The following is an 18,942-nucleotide window of genomic DNA, read 5'->3' on the forward strand; positions in this document are numbered from 1 at the left end:
GGTGCATACGAGTAGAATTGTTGATGAAACTGAACGAGGATGTAATTGTAAGAATTTTTGTTAAGTAGAAGTATTTTGATAAGTGTATTGAAGTCTTTCAAAAGTGTATAAATACATATTAAAACACTACATGTATATACATTTTAACTGAGTCGTTAAGTCATCGTTAGTCGTTACATGTAAGTGTTGTTTTGAAACCTTTAGGTTAACGATCTTGTTAAATGTTGTTAACCCAATGTTTATAATATCAAATGAGATTTTAAATTATTATATTATCATGATATTATCATGTATGAATATCTCTTAATATGATATATATATACATTAAATGTCTTTACAACGATAATCGTTACATATATGTCTCGTTTAAAAATCATTAAGTTAGTAGTCTTGTTTTTACATATGTAGTTCATTGTTAATATACTTAATGATATGTTTACTTATCATAGTATCATGATAACTATATATATATCCATATATATGTCATCATATAGTTTTTACAAGTTTTAACGTTCGTGAATCACCGGTCAACTTGGGTGGTCAATTGTCTATATGAAACATATTTCAATTAATCAAGTCTTAACAAGTTTGATTGCTTAACATGTTGGAAACATTTAATCATGTAAATATCAATCTCAATTAATATATATAAACATGGAAAAGTTCGGGTCACTACAAAATGAATATATAAATACAAGGTTTTTGACATCTGATAATTTCTACGTATAGACAATTACCGTATATAATAGTTTTTAACAATACATCCGTTGACAATACAGTCAAATAAGATACTTGGTGATGATTTTGTGAATGCAAAGTTTTCTCGAATAAAGCATATATGACTCCGTGCACATAACATGTATGACTCCGTGCACATAACTTGTATAACGTATAAGAAGACTTCTAGGAATCTGGGAATAAACATGCTTAAAAGTGTCAATACAAAGGTTGGTGAGTTCATAGTTTTAATGTCGCGCATAGTCTGTATATAAAGGTGGATCACAAGGTTTCATTTGTTTTATCCAAAACATTTATCAAAATATTCTACGAAATTAAGCACCCTGGTAACTAAACTTTAACGTTATTATAAGTACCCCTGTTTTAACATACATGCAACCAACATGTACAATACACGCAATCCAATGTGTACTAAACTCAAATAGCATACGTCTGTTTTATAGTTCAGGTTAGGGTTTCTATACCTGGAACAGATGGGGATGTCAAGCCCTATGGATCCATATATAACTACTCGCACCCACCAGTTCTTATAACCGGCAGTTACTAGTTACCAAAGCTAAGGGATTCTCGGTTCAAACTCGGTGTAGAATTAAGTATGTACTTGTGTCCATTGTTTTTAAAATAAAGTGCATGTATTCTCAGCCCAAAAATATAGATTGCAAAAGCAATTAAAAAGGGAGCAAATGAAACTCACCTTAGCAGCACATAAGGTCATTCACCGAAATGTGATCGAAACTCGAAATGCAAAATTACCGTAGATCTCAACCTAGAGAACATATGTTGGTCAATACATGTCTATCAAGCTAGGTTGGGTCATACCTTAGCAGCACATAAGGTCATTCACCGAAATGTGACCGAAACTCGGAATGCAAAATAACCGTAGATCTCAACCTAGAGAACATATGTTGGTCAATACATGTCTAACAAGCTAGGTCGGGTCATAGTGTATCACAATTCTAATGCTCGAGACCGACATGCAAAAGTTAACAAAAGTCATATCAAAAGTCAACCTGACCCAATATGATATTTAAATTTATACATGTTTATTATATTAACATAGTATAAGTCTTGATAATTGAACGAATTTATAGTTTATCAAACTCAAAATATTATATATTTCAAGAGCTATATTATATTTGAATTATCATGGCAATCGAAAATATTTTATTATTTTACATAGTTTTCCAATACTTTAAAAATCAGATTATAGTGTTTATAAAGTTTTAAAACATGATAAGACAGTCAACTTTGACAATTGTTCAACAAAACGAGACGTTCCTTGTATATAAATTCATTTACTCGATTAGTAATATCTAAAAATCCAATTTATCAATCTCATAGACAAGTTGTTTATATATTAATTTGTAGTTTCAAACACAATTTCAATTAACGTCAAACATAATTCAGTTGACCATATCTTTTAATCCGTTCATCGAAATCACGCGATTTCTAAATGAAAAGTTATTAATTTTTCGATAGCTTTCCAACGACATGCATATCATACACTTTATATCAGTAGCATATGTATCAAATTCGTAATTCATCATAAAACTATTTAATGACGACATTTAGCATACAATCATGCATAAACATATATACTCGAGCACTAGACATGGATACCCTATTAATATATAAAAGATGAGATATGAATGCTCACATATCAATATTGTGATTCAATATTGCAGGAAAGTATGTAGACGCACCGGAAATGATAATTGCTAGGTTGACCTTTGACTCATGATCATAACCCATACCTCCTTAGCAATAACCCATAATTTCCTTAACTCTATTCCGCTCGAAAAGATTGTTTTGAAATCGTTTGAGCATAACCTCGTCGTAATATTTTATGTATAATAATACTAATAATAATACTCCTAACTATAAGATTAATAATAATATTAATCCTAATAATAATAATAATAATAATAATAATAATAATAATAATAATAATAATAATAATAATAATAATAATAATAATAATAATAATAATAATAATAATAATAATAATAATATAAATATAGAGAGAAAGAAAGAAAATAAATGTGAAGGTGTAAGTATTCGGGCAGAACTCGTAGCCTTTTATAGACTTGACCAGAATTTTAGGGCCATGCGATTGCATGGAGGTGATGCCCAAATCCCATGCGATCGCATGGGATGCCGATCCAGCTCATTTCCCTTTGTTTGCTAGTTCGTCGACATATTATTTAATTATATATATAATATATATAATTTATAATTTATATTAATTATATATATTATATTATATTATATTCTCGTGTATAGGTGACTTGTAATTTTAGTTCCGATTACTTGTACGTTGTCACTTGACTTATGTCCCGGTTCCGGATTTTCGAACGTTACTTCGTATGCTTTAATAACTTGTACTTTACGTTTCGCGATGTGTACCTTTGTCAAAATATAGGCTTACATTACCAATAACTATATTACCCGAAGTGTATCTTGTACGTTCGAGTGTTTTGGTCATTTGCGTCTATAAATTAACGTTTAATATATAATAATATTATTTTAATTCAAAACGTTTTATATCTAAGTTAATATTATATTTTATAACATTTGTAAAATATACATTTTCATTTTGAAATAGTGTTTTACTGTAGCAAAATGATTTTTACTGTAGCAAATAGTGGTTTTTTGTTCATCTTAAACGTTTTAGTTAACTTATCTAAATATCAATCGAATCAATAAACGAATGTTACTATCGTTTACTAAATAACTCGAAATTATATATATGTATATATCTTTATTTAATATACATAAATCAGTTTTTAAATACACATTGCAAGTTATTTATAATTAATTTTAATAATTAATATTCCAACTTATTGTATATGTATGTATATATATATATATATATATATATATATATATATATATATATATATATATATATATATATATATATATATATATATATATATATATTATATATATCTGTTTACAAATAAATGTTCGTGAATCGTCGGTCAATAGTCAAAGGTTAACTGAATATATAACATTAGTTCAAAAATTTTGAGAATCAATATTACAGACTTTGCTTATTTTGTCGAAATCATATAAAGATTAAGTTTTAAATTTGGTCGGAAATTTCCGGGTTGTCACAGGGTGACGCCTGATTTTCTGATGTTCGAGGTTTACCTGCTATGGGGGATCCAGTGTGCTTGTTAATAGGGGGTTCTTCGTTATAAAAAAATCTTTTAATGTGAAATCAAATGAATCAATGGATTACGTATAATTATCAATGTATGATCCATTCAACATTCATATCCATATCTAACATTTATCCATTTAGTCTATCCATATTCTCCAGTGATGGATCGGAGTGAATGGAAGTCCATCGGGATGTGTCGGACAAATGCCAATTGCCATGCCTAGTAGAGTCGAATATATGTTTTATGACTCGACTAATATATGTTTTGTCGGGCTTGATTACCCGAGGTTTTACCTTCTATGGAGGAGCCAATGTGCTCGTTCATAGGAGGGTTTCCTCGCTTACCCAAAAAAAATTAAATGAATGCTTAAATAAATTAAACAATCTATTTTGTTCAAACTCAAATCGAATTTGACATAGTTAATGCTACAAAACAAAATTAATAAGTTTGAAATTAAGTAGTTCGTTTAATGTTCGTTTCGTTAACTACTCTAGTTCTATACTTCGAGCGCGGATTCAACTTCTTACAAGAGAATCTGGATTCTTTCACACTTTAAATCCTCTGCTAGATTTAGAGTAACACCTCTTATAGTTGTCATTTATAAATTTGTATGTGGGTCAATCTCCAATTGAAAATCCACTCAAAAAGTGAGAAAAGTTCCACATGAGAAACATTTGGATCCGGATGACACAAACATGAGAGAAAGTAATTAAGAGCCATATATGTATATATATATTTGACTGAAGTTCTAAATATGTACATTTTAGTAATGCCACTAAATATTCTAATTCGATATTTCTAATGGGAAATTAGGCTTTTCTTGCGATAGCAGACAGATAATATAAACAATTACATGAATAAATGGAAATAGAATTAATGCAAAAAGCTAGTGAAGATAAACCCAATGTGGCCCTATAAAATGGAGCTGACTTCCCAAGACTACAACTTAAAAAGTCACAAGTGTGCGTCTGAAAATGTATTTCATTACTATGTCGAATTTTAGAGAGTGCAAAGTGTGTAATTGTATAAAGCTCAAAATTTAAACGGGCTCAAAATATAACCTAAGAATATATATTTAAGTTTCATTTTTTAATAAGGTTTTAAAAATATTACAGTTTTTTACAACTGTTGATGCTAATACTTAATATATTTTCAGTATTAGTATTAGTGAACTTATTATTATATATATGGAAAAACTTTCATATACAACAAAGGACATTTTTTTAATTATTGAACATGACCCATATATTTAACAAGACAGTTTGATAGGATCGTGTAAACAGGATTAAATGATCAATACTTCAATATTGAATACGGAATAACTCGATATTGGATTTTATATCAAACAAACACTTAAAACAAAGATCTAAACTTGTTATTATGACTTTAATACGTGTTAGATCGAACCACAAGAGTGCTAGTACCTCTGAATGTCGGATACACGGATTGAAAGGGTTTAGAGTTCGTAACACTAACAATGAATCCGAATTGAACATTAAATACTATCAGTACGTGTAACCGTGCGGTTGCCCATTGAACCCGTACGGATGTACTCAGCATCCGTGCGGTTGCACAAACAGTGTGTAAATTTAACATTAAACATACATTAACTCGGAACTTGAGACTAACGTTATGTACCAATAATTACGAGTTGATATATGAGCAAATTATAAATTCACTGTCATTTCTAATAAATTTATTATAAGTGTGCCTTAGTTTTGGATGAAATGACTATAGACACATGTCAAGTTTTGGATTAACGGGACACAAGAAACATGAATAAATGTTAATAGTGGAGGGTATGGGTTTATAGGTGCCTATACTATATTTGTAGTGGTATAGATATACAATGAAGAATGGGCCAATAGTCTAGTGGCGAATGACTCACTCTCCTTTTGGGGGAGATGAGGGTTCGATTCTCACTAGGTGAGGATTTTCCAAATAATTGGATCAAAAACCATTTTTACCGGGCCCAAATGATCTCATGGTCCCACGCATGCGAAAATTGAAACAATGACAATGCAGGTTCGTTTATTGGGCCTGACATGCTGTGGGGAAATGGGTGATGGTGTTTTGCTAGGCTTCAGTGGGCTACCGGGGACCGCTGGATGGGTTGACAAAGTCAACACAAGGCTAACATGTCCCTGCCGATACACATTTTATTTATTATTATTTTTTTTTGAAACAAAGATATACAATGAGTTCATGGTTGAAATAATTTTGTAAATATGTGGTAACATTTAAATATATACTACTTCATCAAATAGTCATGTAAATATATTTTTTCAAGCATTCTGATCCATTTTACCAAAGACTTCAATGATGATTCTGACATTCTAAAGTAAAGATAACATTTACTTTCTATGCCCCTAGATCTTCTTCCATTGCTTTTGATGCATAGAAAATAGATGTATATAAAATTGTATACATTTCGATGTGGTTTTTTTTTTATTATTATTTTTCTTTTATGTTTATTTTTTATTTTTGGCTACATTGATGATTGTATTTTATTTGTTTTCAACTTCTTCGGTATAATTTACCAATATAACTAATAGACAAAATTTGTCTTATTTTTTTATAAATAGTACTATTTAGTTTTTCACTTTTCACAAATCTAACCCCTAACTTTCATTAAAATACAAATCAAACCCCCCACTTTATACTTATATTCTAAATTATTATTTATCCCAATTCTAACACCAAAAATAATGAATAATAACACCCACCATGTTTTACCGACTTTAACGATAAAATAGTAGGACACACATAGGCCACTACTAGGCTAATTTTTTATTTTTTATTTTGCTCCAACGATAAAAGAAGCAACTTTCTTAAAAGGAACAACCCTTCAATACTACCAAAAGATGTCGAAAAACATTCTTTTTTTTTACAAAATAGATCAACTAACTTTAACGCTAAAAGAAGCAACTTTCACAAAAGGAACAACCCTTCAATGTTAGATTTCGAAATGTTTAATTTTTTTACAAAATAGATCAAGACTTTTTTATTTTTAACTCGCATTCATTTGGAGATGCAAGTGTGAGCTATAAAAAGATCAATTACATTGAGATGCTTACACAGCTAATTAATACGTATATAACAACACTACATAATATACAAAATTAGTAAATAACTTTTAAACATTTAATTAACAAATAGTCCAATAAAGTTATAGCATTTACAACTCTTTTAAAAGCTCGTCCTACAACATGACATCTACACATATGTAATAAGCATCATGTTTTTCGTTCAACATAAATATTTTAAATCTTCAAATTCATTGTTGTTTGTGTTGATGCATATTTGTATGGACGTGGCTGGGCGAATAACATTTATTATTCTATTGTACACATAGTTGATGTATACACATGAAACTGATCAGTTACAGGAGCATATGTAACTGTTGGACCATAATATTCAAGAGGCCCATTCGTATGAGTGAGGCCCATTAGGGCTTGTCTAGTTTGCCTATAAATACCAGTTTATGTGTTCATTAGGGTTAAGAGAAAATAGTCTAAACCTTAATTTGGTGAGCCGTGTTTGGCAATCCATTGCTAAAGGGAAATCATGCTCGATCTCCCCTGGCACCAATGTTTCTCTGTTTAAATCAATATTGTAACTTCAACGTTTATTATATTATATTGATTTATCCGTGTTCATCATGTTTATCTCTTTCGTCTTTGATCTTGCTCGTATATAGTTGTATGATCCTTAAACAACCAACAAATTGGTATCAGAGCTTTGGGTTGTAGGATCGATCATCTTTCCAGCGAATTCGTAATTGAGTCTTTAAATTTTTTTATTTTTGGGTGTTCATCACGTTTTTGCCCTAAAATTGCAAAAATCATTTTCGGGTGTTAAAAGTTTAAATTGATTGTTGAAAAAGCTTCCTTAATCTCATACAAAGCCTCTGCAATTTCTAGATCTCGTTTTCGTTTAGAAATCACTCAAAAATCGTGATTTTTGTGTTTGAAAAATTCGTTTTTAATTCGATCGAGAGCATACGACTATTATGGGCCAATTATGTTATATTTTATATTCTGCACTTTTGGGTTATTGTTACGCAATCATAAGATCATACATTTGTCATTCTTGGTGACTAATTGGAGTACTTATTGATATGATTGGGATTGTTTGTTGTGGGATGGAAGCCTCTATTATATGCCTATAATGTTTGAGTCACGAAGACGATATGTGCCTTATAAAGTTTATTATGATGCATCTATTAGAAGAGGGGAAGTTCTACAGTTGACGATGTCGAGCTTATTGGTTTGTATGAAGACTAGAACATCAAGAATTTGATCGAACTCAGTCTTAGGGGGAATCTTATTGTATTAGTACTATGGTTAACGCGTACGAGTGAAGTTTGAAGAAACTACAGGATGACGATTAGCATTTTGACTTCAATGGGCGGAATATATTGTTGTTCGAAGTTTGGATTTTCAAGTATTCTGGAAGACTTTTGATGGAGCTTGTGATTCATAAGATTATGGTACTACTATAGAGATTGACTGAAGATTGCAAGAGGTGTTTACAATAATTCGCCAGCAACGTCCAAGGAGGAATTTGTTGATGCATATTTGTATGGCCGTTGAAGCGACCCGTCCTAATCCATCTGGACGAAGTCATCAACATTTGGTTCCATCGCGAGGTATTTGAACTCTATATGATACATTTTACAAACATTGCATTCGTTTTTAAAAGACAAACTTTCATTTCAATGAAAGTTGACAGGTATGCATACCATTTCATAATATATCCAAATTATAAATGATTTAATAATATTCTCGATTAACTCAACGACTCGAATGCAACGTCTTTTGAAATATATCATGAATGACTCCAAGTAATATCTCTAAAATGAGCAAATGCACAGCGAAAGATTTCTTTAATACCTGAGAATAAACATGCTTTCAAGTGTCAACCAAAAGGTTGGTGAGTTCATTAGTTTATCATAATAATCATTTCCATAATTTTAATAGACCACAAGATTTCATTTTTATATTACACATAACCTGTGTAATAAAATAGTACGCATAACCTGCGAATTAAAATTCATTATTTGGTGAACATTTGGTAACCGACATTAACAAATGCATCTAGAATATCCCCAATATACATGTACACTCATCTATATATTAAATCGAAGTACTAAAGCATCCGTAACCCGGATGGGACGTGTCTGTAACATCCCGCCTTTTTCCGTCAACTTTTCCGTTTAACTATTTTAAACTCCGTTATATGTTTATAACATCTCCCGTTAATACGCGTTTCGATTTATCTTGTTTAGGTAATTTAACGCACCCGATTGGAAGTAGAGGGACTTGTTTTGCCAAAACACTAAAGTGGTGACTAGCCACTTGACTAGTCAACACTTCCACCTCATTTCTTCATTTTCCTTTTCCTTTTCATCTAACACTTTCATATTTTTCTCAAATTCTTCATAAAGCAATTCATCATCCATATTCAAACGATCAAGCTTCGGGCCAAACAAATTACATATTCGAGCTCCTCGTGATCTCCTCTTCGATTCCATACCAATCTCATTTTATTTGGGTAACTTTCTAAAATCACTAATTTTATGTGTTCTTGAGATTTTTGAGTTAAAAGGTTGTTAATTAGTGTCTATGGCTCAAGTCTAGTATAATTATGTGATTTGTATGCTTGTTCTTGCTATTTTGGTGTAACTAGTTCATATTGAAAGAATGCTTGCTTAATCTTGAGTTTTAGGTGTTCATATGTTGTTGAACGATGAAAGTTCATGTTTTAATTGTGTTCCTAACATCACTAGCTTCAAATTGGTATGTAGGTTGACATGGATTAGTTTCATATGCAAGATTGTTGAATTTGTGATTTTGGGTTAGGGTTTGATAGAAGTAAATTGAATTTTTGATGCATTAAATGCTTGTTAATGTTACTTGTAAGTGTTAGGTTGTGTTGTATGCTTAATTACCTTCGAAACGGCATATCGTTCATGTAATTTGGTTGCCAAATCATTAAATTGCAATTTTGACTTGTATGCATTGATTATGGAACATTAATTGCGGTTTTTGGTTGTTTTAAGTGCAAGTTTGATTGATGATATGTGTTTAGTTGCATTCCTCGTCAAAATACCTTTCCAACGATGTATGATAGGCGTTATAAGTGTTTGCGGGTCAAGTTTTGTGTTAAAATTGATTTTGGCTCGTGCATAGTTTTGCAAAACAGAAAAATGTCTGTACAGGTGGTGGCGCGGCGCGCCCCTTACCCGCGCGGCGCGCAGATTATGCTGGACAGATTCTGACCTCTTTGTCCCAATTCACGCGAAATGTTTGACTAGTTACCGACCTCCGATTCACATGAAACTTGTTTTAATATACTTGTATATGAATAATTAGCATAGAAAATTTGTCCGGGACCCGACCCGAACATGTTGACTTTTTCGTTGACTTTGACCTGACCAAGTTTGACTTTTTGTCAAACTTAACCAATTAATTATGCAATCTTCCTAACATGCTTTTATACTTGTATCTTGCATGAAACTTGACAATTTGCTTCACAGGCTACATAATCGAGTCGTGTCGAGCCATAGGACTAATTGAACAACTTTGACCCTTCGTGACTATCGTTATTGATACAACCTATTTGTTTAGGTCGAGACTAGCGTTGTCCTTTGCGCACATTACTTGTTGAAGTACTTTTTGTTCGTGCATACAAGGTGAGATCATAGTCCCACTTTTTACTCTTTTGAACTTACTTTTGGGATGAGAAAACATAAACGATCCTTTTGAACTAAGTGAACACAAGAACGGGAAAACAAACATTCTACATACGAGTTTAGAACAAAAATCCTCAATCCGATTATCATTAGTTACATCAGATGGTGTAAGCGAGAACTTATGTTATATGGCCATATGGGTTGACAACCCTCATCTTTGACGGTTCGCTACCGTCTACGGATGAAATATATTTTCGGGAAACAGTGTTGTTCTAGCACTAATTTATGGGGTATTCAACGGACGGAATGTTAAGCTTTGATAATTGGGTGCTCGTGAATATTAACTTTTAGAATGTATTACTACTTTATAAATATTGCAACTCTTGTGGTTCAGCTTGCTTTTACTCATTTACTTATTTAAACCTATGATTTCACCAACGTTTTCGTTGACAGATTCTCTATGTTTTTTTCTCAGGTCCTTGAACTTAGGTGATACATGCTTTCGCACATACTTTTTGATACTTGCATTGGATGTCGAGTATACTTGCATACGTGGAGCGTCTTTTTGGCTATTTTAAACTATGTCGCACGTGTTTCATATGAACAATAACTTTTGTTATGTACTTGTCTTGGGAATTACTTTTGTAAACATTGAAACATCCTTTATGAAATGTATGCGACATATTTTCGGTCAAACTTTGTTATAAATACTTATAACCATGTAATGGGACCATACGTAGACGACGCCGTCACTTGACGATTTGTCGGGGTCGCTACAAGTGGTATCAGAGCTTTGGTTGTAGGGATTTAGAGTTCATTGGTGTCAACCCCGAGTCATAGGGTACATTGGTGAGTCTAGACTACAACCGGCATATAGACTTGACATAGGAATTACCTGACAATTTGTGCATTTATACTCGAACTCTCTTACTCATATCTACTCTTATTCTATCTAAATCTTGCGTTGTATAATTTAATTGACACGCCACCTTGACTATATGATGTAATGTCGAATGCACATATGAATTAGGGTAATATAATTCCCGGAAATTATATTACGGTGACTCATATGAACATACCGACATTATGCCATAAAGAATTTAAGGCGAGTCAAGGATAATTTTCTCTTTATCTTTATTCCATATCGCGGTTAGTATTATTTAGAATACTAACCAACGGTATTCTTTTGTTTTGAAGGAACAATGGCTCCTCGTCGTGTACGCCGCAATGAAACTCCCGAACAAGCTCTCGAACGGATGATAGCTACCGCCGTAGATGCGGCCATGGCCGGTCACTCTTCCAACAACAATAACAATAACAACAACCACAACAACAACAACAACAATGGGGCCGGTAACTCAAACGAGGGATGCTCCTACAAAGCTTTCATGGGGTGCAAACCTCACACTTATGATGGAACCGGGGGACCGGTTGTGCTTACTCGTTGGTTTGAACAAACCGAGACCGTCTTTAGCATAAGCGGTTGCCGGGACCAAGACAAGGTCAAATACTCCACCCATACGTTCTCCGGTGTTGCTCTCACTTGGTGGAACACCTATGCTCAATCGGTGGGTACCGATGAAGCTCATGCCCTCTCTTGGGCCGATTTGAAGGAAAAGATGATTGTCGAATACTTTTCGCGCGAAGAAACCCGAAAGCTCGAGGAAGAACTAAGAGCTTTGAAAGCGGTCGGAAACGATCTTAAGGCTTATAATCAACGCTTCGCCGAACTATCCTTGATGTGTCCTAATCTTGTTAACCCCGAATCTCAAAGGATTGAGCTCTACATGCTCGGTCTTCCAAAAAGCATCAAACAAGGGGTGATGTCATCCAAACCCGCTACTCATCAAGCCGCTATGAACATGGCCCGTTAATTAATCGAAACGGTTGATGAAATCGTAGTGCCGGCTCCTAAGGCCGAGGACAAGTCGGGTGGCAACAAAAGGAAATGGGAAGCCACTCCATCAACCAACTACAACAACAACACCTTCACCAAAAAGCCTTTCAACAACGACAGCAAGAAGGGTTATGTCGGAAACTTACCTTTTTGCAACAAATGCCACAAGCATCATCACGGCGAATGTAACAAGCTAGTTTGTCACCGTTGCCAAGGTGTTGGTCATAGGGCCAACAATTGCACAAGTGCCGCCCCCGTTGCTCGAAAGGGGCCCAATCCTCCAAAAACGGTCACTTGTTACGAATGTGGCCAAACGGGCCATTATAAGAACGAATGCCCGAAAAAGAAAACCAACCCCAACAACCGAGGCCGAGCCTTTAACATCAACACCGAGGAAGCCCGAGATGACAATGAACTAGTCACGGGTACGTTTCTTCTCAACAGCTCTTATGTTACTTGCTTATTCGATTCGGGTGCCGATAAATGTTTTGTGTCTAAGACTTTGGCTCCTACCCTTTGCACTCCACCACACCCTTTAGATACTACTTATTCCATCGAAGTGGCCGACGGAAAACTCTTAAGTGCCGACACATATTACCGGGGGTGTACTTTGAACATTTTGGGTAAGGAATTTGAAATTGACTTGATACCCATGGAATTAGGGAGTTTTGATGTAATAATCGGTATGAATTGGATGGTCAAAAATAAATCTCACATTCTTTGCGATCTTCACGCAATCCGAATTCCTATCGAGAATGGTGAACCATTGATTGTCTATGGCGACAAAAATTGCACCGGACTCAATCTCGTTTCGTGCCTTAAAGTTCGAAAGCTACTTCGCAAGGGTTGTTTCACGATTCTTGCTCACGTTAAGAAAGTCGAGGCCGACGAAAAGCGCATCGATGATGTGCCAATCGTTAATGACTTTTCCGATGTATTTCCCGACGAATTACCGGGCCTTCCACCTCATCGAACGGTTGAATTTCAAATCGATCTTATTCCCGGAGCAGCACCCGTAGCGCGTGCACCATATAGACTCGCTCCACCCGAATTGCAAGAATTGCAAAGTCAACTCCAAGAACTACTTGACCGTGGTTTTATCCAACCTAGCCATTCACCATGGGGCGCTCCGATTTTGTTCTTCAAGAAGAAAGACGGATCCCTACGAATGTGCATTGATTATCGTGAACTAAACAAATTGACGGTTAAGAACCGATATCCTCTTCCTCGCATTGATGACCTTTTTGATCAACTACAAGGTTCTCGTGTATACTCAAAAATCGATCTCCGTTCGGGTTATCATCAACTAAGGGTTAAGGGGGAAGATGTCTCCAAAACCGTTTTCCGGACTCGTTATGGTAGTTATGAATTCCTTGTCATGCCTTTCGGTCTCACTAACGCACCGGCGGTGTTCATGGATCTCATGAACCGCGTGTGCAAACCTTACCTCGACAAATTCGTTATCGTGTTCATCGATGATATTTTGATCTATTCTAAAAATGAAGAGGAACACAAAGAACATCTCCGACTCGTGCTCGAGCTCTTGAGAAAAGAGCAACTATATGCCAAGTTCTCCAAGTGTGAATTTTGGTTAAAGGAAGTTCAATTTCTTGGTCATGTTGTAAGTGATCAAGGCATTAAAGTCGATCCTGCAAAAATCGAAGCCATTAGTAAATGGGAGACTCCTACTACTCCTACTCAAATTCGTCAATTCTTGGGTCTCGCCGGATACTATCGTAAATTCATCAAGGATTTCTCCCTAATCGCTCGTCCTTTAACCGCGTTAACTCACAAGGAACGAAAATTCGTTTGGACCTCCGAACAAGAAACCGCTTTTCAAATCTTGAAAACTAAGCTAACCACCGCTCCTATCTTGTCACTTCCCGAAGGCAATGATGATTTTGTTGTATATTGTGATGCCTCGAAAAACGGTTATGGATGCGTATTAATGCAACGAAAGAAAGTCATTGCTTATGCCTCTCGACAACTCAAAGTCCACGAACGAAACTACACGACACATGATCTTGAACTCGGTGCCGTCATCTTTGCACTTAAGTTATGGAGACATCATCTTCTTGGTACCAAGAGTACTATCTTTACCGATCACAAAAGTCTCCAACATATCTTCGATCAAAAGCAACTAAACATGAGACAACGAAGGTGGATTGAGACCTTGAACGATTATAATTGCGAGCTTCATTACCACCCCGGAAAGGCAAATGTAGTGGCCGATGCCTTAAGTCGAAAGGAAAGAGCGGTGCCTCTTCGTGTCCGAGCTTTGAATATCACCATCCACTCCAACCTTAATAGCCAAATTTGGGTAGCCCAAGATGAAGCTCTTAAGGACAACAACATCGCACGCGAACTTTTAAACATTCTCGTCTCCCGATTCGAAGTTAAGGAGACCGGACTTCGATATTACGCCGGAAAAATTTGGGTGCCTAGATATGGCGATCTACGAAACCTCATCCTAGACGAAGCCCACAAATCGCGATACTCGATTCATCCCGGCGCCAATAAGATGTACCATGACCTTAAAGAACAATATTGGTGGCCGAACATCAAAAAGGAGGTTGCTAGATACGTCGCCAATTGTTTGACTTGCGCTAAAGTCAAAGCCGAACACCAAAGACCGTCCGGGTTACTTCAACAACCCGAGATCCCGCAATGGAAGTGGGAAAGGATCACGATGGATTTTATCACCAAACTACCGAAAACGTCGGGCGGTTATGATACAATTTGGGTCATTGTTGACCGTCTCACCAAATCCGCGCACTTTCTCGCCATGAAAGAAACCGACAAAATGGAGAAACTTGCACAACTTTACATTAAAGAGATTGTAGCCCGACACGGAGTACCGTTATCGATTATCTCCGACCGAGATGGTCGTTTCGTTTCTAGATTTTAGCGTACGTTACAAGAAGCGTTGGGAACGCGTTTGGACATGAGCACCGCATATCATCCCCAAACCGATGGGCAAAGTGAACGTACAATACAAACCTTAGAGGATATGTTACGAGCCTGCGTTGTTGATTTTGGAAAAGCTTGGGACAATCACTTACCTCTCGCCGAATTCTCTTACAACAATAGTTATCACGCGAGTATTAAGGCCGCACCTTTTGAAGCGTTATATGGTCGAAAATGTCGCTCTCCTCTTTGTTGGGCCGAAGTGGGTGACGTGCAAATTTCCGGGCCTGAACTCATTCACGAAACCACCGAGAAGATTCTTCAAATCCGAGATAGGCTTCGGACGGCCCGGAGTCGTCAAAAATGCTATACCGACAAAAGACGCAAAGACCTCGAATTTCAAGTCGGTGACCGCGTCATGTTAAAAGTCGCACCTTGGAAAGGTGTCATCCGTTTCGGGAAACGTGGGAAACTAAATCCGCGGTATGTTGGTCCTTTCGAAATCTTAGAGCGTGTTGGAACCGTTGCTTATCGTTTAAACCTTCCGCCTCAACTAAGCTCCGTCCATCCTACTTTTCATGTATCTAACTTGAAGAAGTGTCTCGCCGAGCCCGATATCGTCGTCCCTCTCGAGGAACTTACTATTAATGACAAACTCCATTTTGTGGAGGAACCGGTTGAAATTGTGGACTACGTCGAGAAGGAATTAAAACAAAGCCGGATCCCGATTGTTAAGGTCCGATGGAACGCCAAAAGAGGACCCGAGTTTACTTGGGAAAGGGAAGATCAAATGCGAAAGAAACACCCTCATCTATTTCCGGTTCCGGAAACGTCAGATTCTGAGGAAGAAACAACGACTACTACGCCTACCTAAATTTCGGGACGAAATTTCTTTTAAGGTGTAGGTAATGTAACATCCCGCCTTTTTCCGTCAACTTTTCCGTTTAACTATTTTAAACTCCGTTATATGTTTATAACATCTCCCGTTAATACGCGTTTCGATTTATCTTGTTTAGGTAATTTAACGCACCCGATTGGAAGTAGAGGGACTTGTTTTGCCAAAACACTAAAGTGGTGACTAGCCACTTGACTAGTCAACACTTCCACCTCATTTCTTCATTTTCATTTTCCTTTTCATCTAACACTTTCATATTTTTCTCAAATTCTTCATAAAGCAATTCATCATCCATATTCAAACGATCAAGCTTCGGGCCAAACAAATTACATATTCGAGCTCCTCGTGATCTCCTCTTCGATTCCATACCAATCTCATTTTATTTGGGTAACTTTCTAAAATCACTAATTTTATGTGTTCTTGAGATTTTTGAGTTAAAAGGTTGTTAATTAGTGTCTATGGCTCAAGTCTAGTATAATTATGTGATTTGTATGCTTGTTCTTGCTATTTTGGTGTAACTAGTTCATATTGAAAGAATGCTTGCTTAATCTTGAGTTTTAGGTGTTCATATGTTGTTGAACGATGAAAGTTCATGTTTTAATTGTGTTCCTAACATCACTAGCTTCAAATTGGTATGTAGGTTGACATGGATTAGTTTCATATGCAAGATTGTTGAATTTGTGATTTTGGGTTAGGGTTTGATAGAAGTAAATTGAATTTTTGATGCATTAAATGCTTGTTAATGTTACTTGTAAGTGTTAGGTTGTGTTGTATGCTTAATTACCTTCGAAACGGCATATCGTTCATGTAATTTGGTTGCCAAATCATTAAATTGCAATTTTGACTTGTATGCATTGATTATGGAACATTAATTGCGGTTTTTGGTTGTTTTAAGTGCAAGTTTGATTGATGATATGTGTTTAGTTGCATTCCTCGTCAAAATACCTTTCCAACGATGTATGATAGGCGTTATAAGTGTTTGCGGGTCAAGTTTTGTGTTAAAATTGATTTTGGCTCGTGCATAGTTTTGCAAAACAGAAAAATGTCTGTACAGGTGGTGGCGCGGCGCGCCCCTTACCCGCGCGGCGCGCAGATTATGCTGGACAGATTCTGACCTCTTGGTCCCAATTCACGCGAAATGTTTGACTAGTTACCGACCTCCGATTCACATGAAACTTGTTTTAATATACTTGTATATGAATAATTAGCATAGAAAATTTGTCCGGGACCCGACCCGAACATGTTGACTTTTTCGTTGACTTTGACCCGACCAAGTTTGACTTTTTGTCAAACTTAACCAATTAATTATGCAATCTTCCTAACATGCTTTTATACTTGTATCTTGCATGAAACTTGACAATTTGCTTCACAGGCTACATAATCGATTCGTGTCGAGCCATAGGACTAATTGAACAACTTTGACCCTTCGTGACTATCGTTATTGATACAACCTATTTGTTTAGGTCGAGACTAGCGTTGTCCTTTGCGCACATTACTTGTTGAAGTACTTTTTGTTCGTGCATACAAGGTGAGATCATAGTCCCACTTTTTACTCTTTTGAACTTACTTTTGGGATGAGAAAACATAAACGATCCTTTTGAACTAAGTGAACACAAGAACGGGAAAACAAACATTCTACATACGAGTTTAGAACAAAAATCCTCAATCCGATTATCATTAGTTACATCAGATGGTGTAAGCGAGAACTTATGTTATATGGCCATATGGGTTGACAACCCTCATCTTTGACGGTTCGCTACCGTCTACGGATGAAATATATTTTCGGGAAACAGTGTTGTTCTAGCACTAATTTATGGGGTATTCAACGGACGGAATGTTAAGCTTTGATAATTGGGTGCTCGTGAATATTAACTTTTAGAATGTATTACTACTTTATAAATATTGCAACTCTTGTGGTTCAGCTTGCTTTTACTCATTTACTTATTTAAACCTATGATTTCACCAACGTTTTCGTTGACAGATTCTCTATGTTTTTTTCTCAGGTCCTTGAACTTAGGTGATACATGCTTCCGCACATACTTTTTGATACTTGCATTGGATGTCGAGTATACTTGCATACGTGGAGCGTCTTTTTGGCTATTTTAAACTATGTCGCACGTGTTTCATATGAACAATAACTTTTGTTATGTACTTGTCTTGGGAATTACTTTTGTAAACATTGAAACATCCTTTATGAAATGTATGCGACATATTTTCGGTCAAACTTTGTTATAAATACTTATAACCATGTAATGGGACCATACGTAGACGACGCCGTCACTTGACGATTTATCGGGGTCGCTACAGTGTCAAAGTCCATAGATCTATCTTCAGGGTTCGCGTCAATTTGGTGGTCTGTTCCCAAATTCTTAGACTACCAAGCTAAAAGGGTGATATCCAGTATAATAATTCAACCATAGAATGTAGTTTCAAGTACTTTTGTCTATTTCGTAAAACAGTTATAAAAGCAGCGCATGTATTCTCAGTCCCAAAAATATATATAAAAAGGGAGTAATGAAACTCACGATACTGTATTTTGTAGTAAAAATACATATGACGGCATTGAACAACTGAACAATGCAGGGTTGACCTTGGATTCACGAACCTATATCATTTGTATATATATTAAAACATATAC

The sequence above is a fragment of the Rutidosis leptorrhynchoides genome, chromosome 11, assembly GCF_046630445.1.
Source record: "Rutidosis leptorrhynchoides isolate AG116_Rl617_1_P2 chromosome 11, CSIRO_AGI_Rlap_v1, whole genome shotgun sequence".
In the NCBI taxonomy this organism is placed as follows: Eukaryota; Viridiplantae; Streptophyta; class Magnoliopsida; order Asterales; family Asteraceae; genus Rutidosis; species Rutidosis leptorrhynchoides.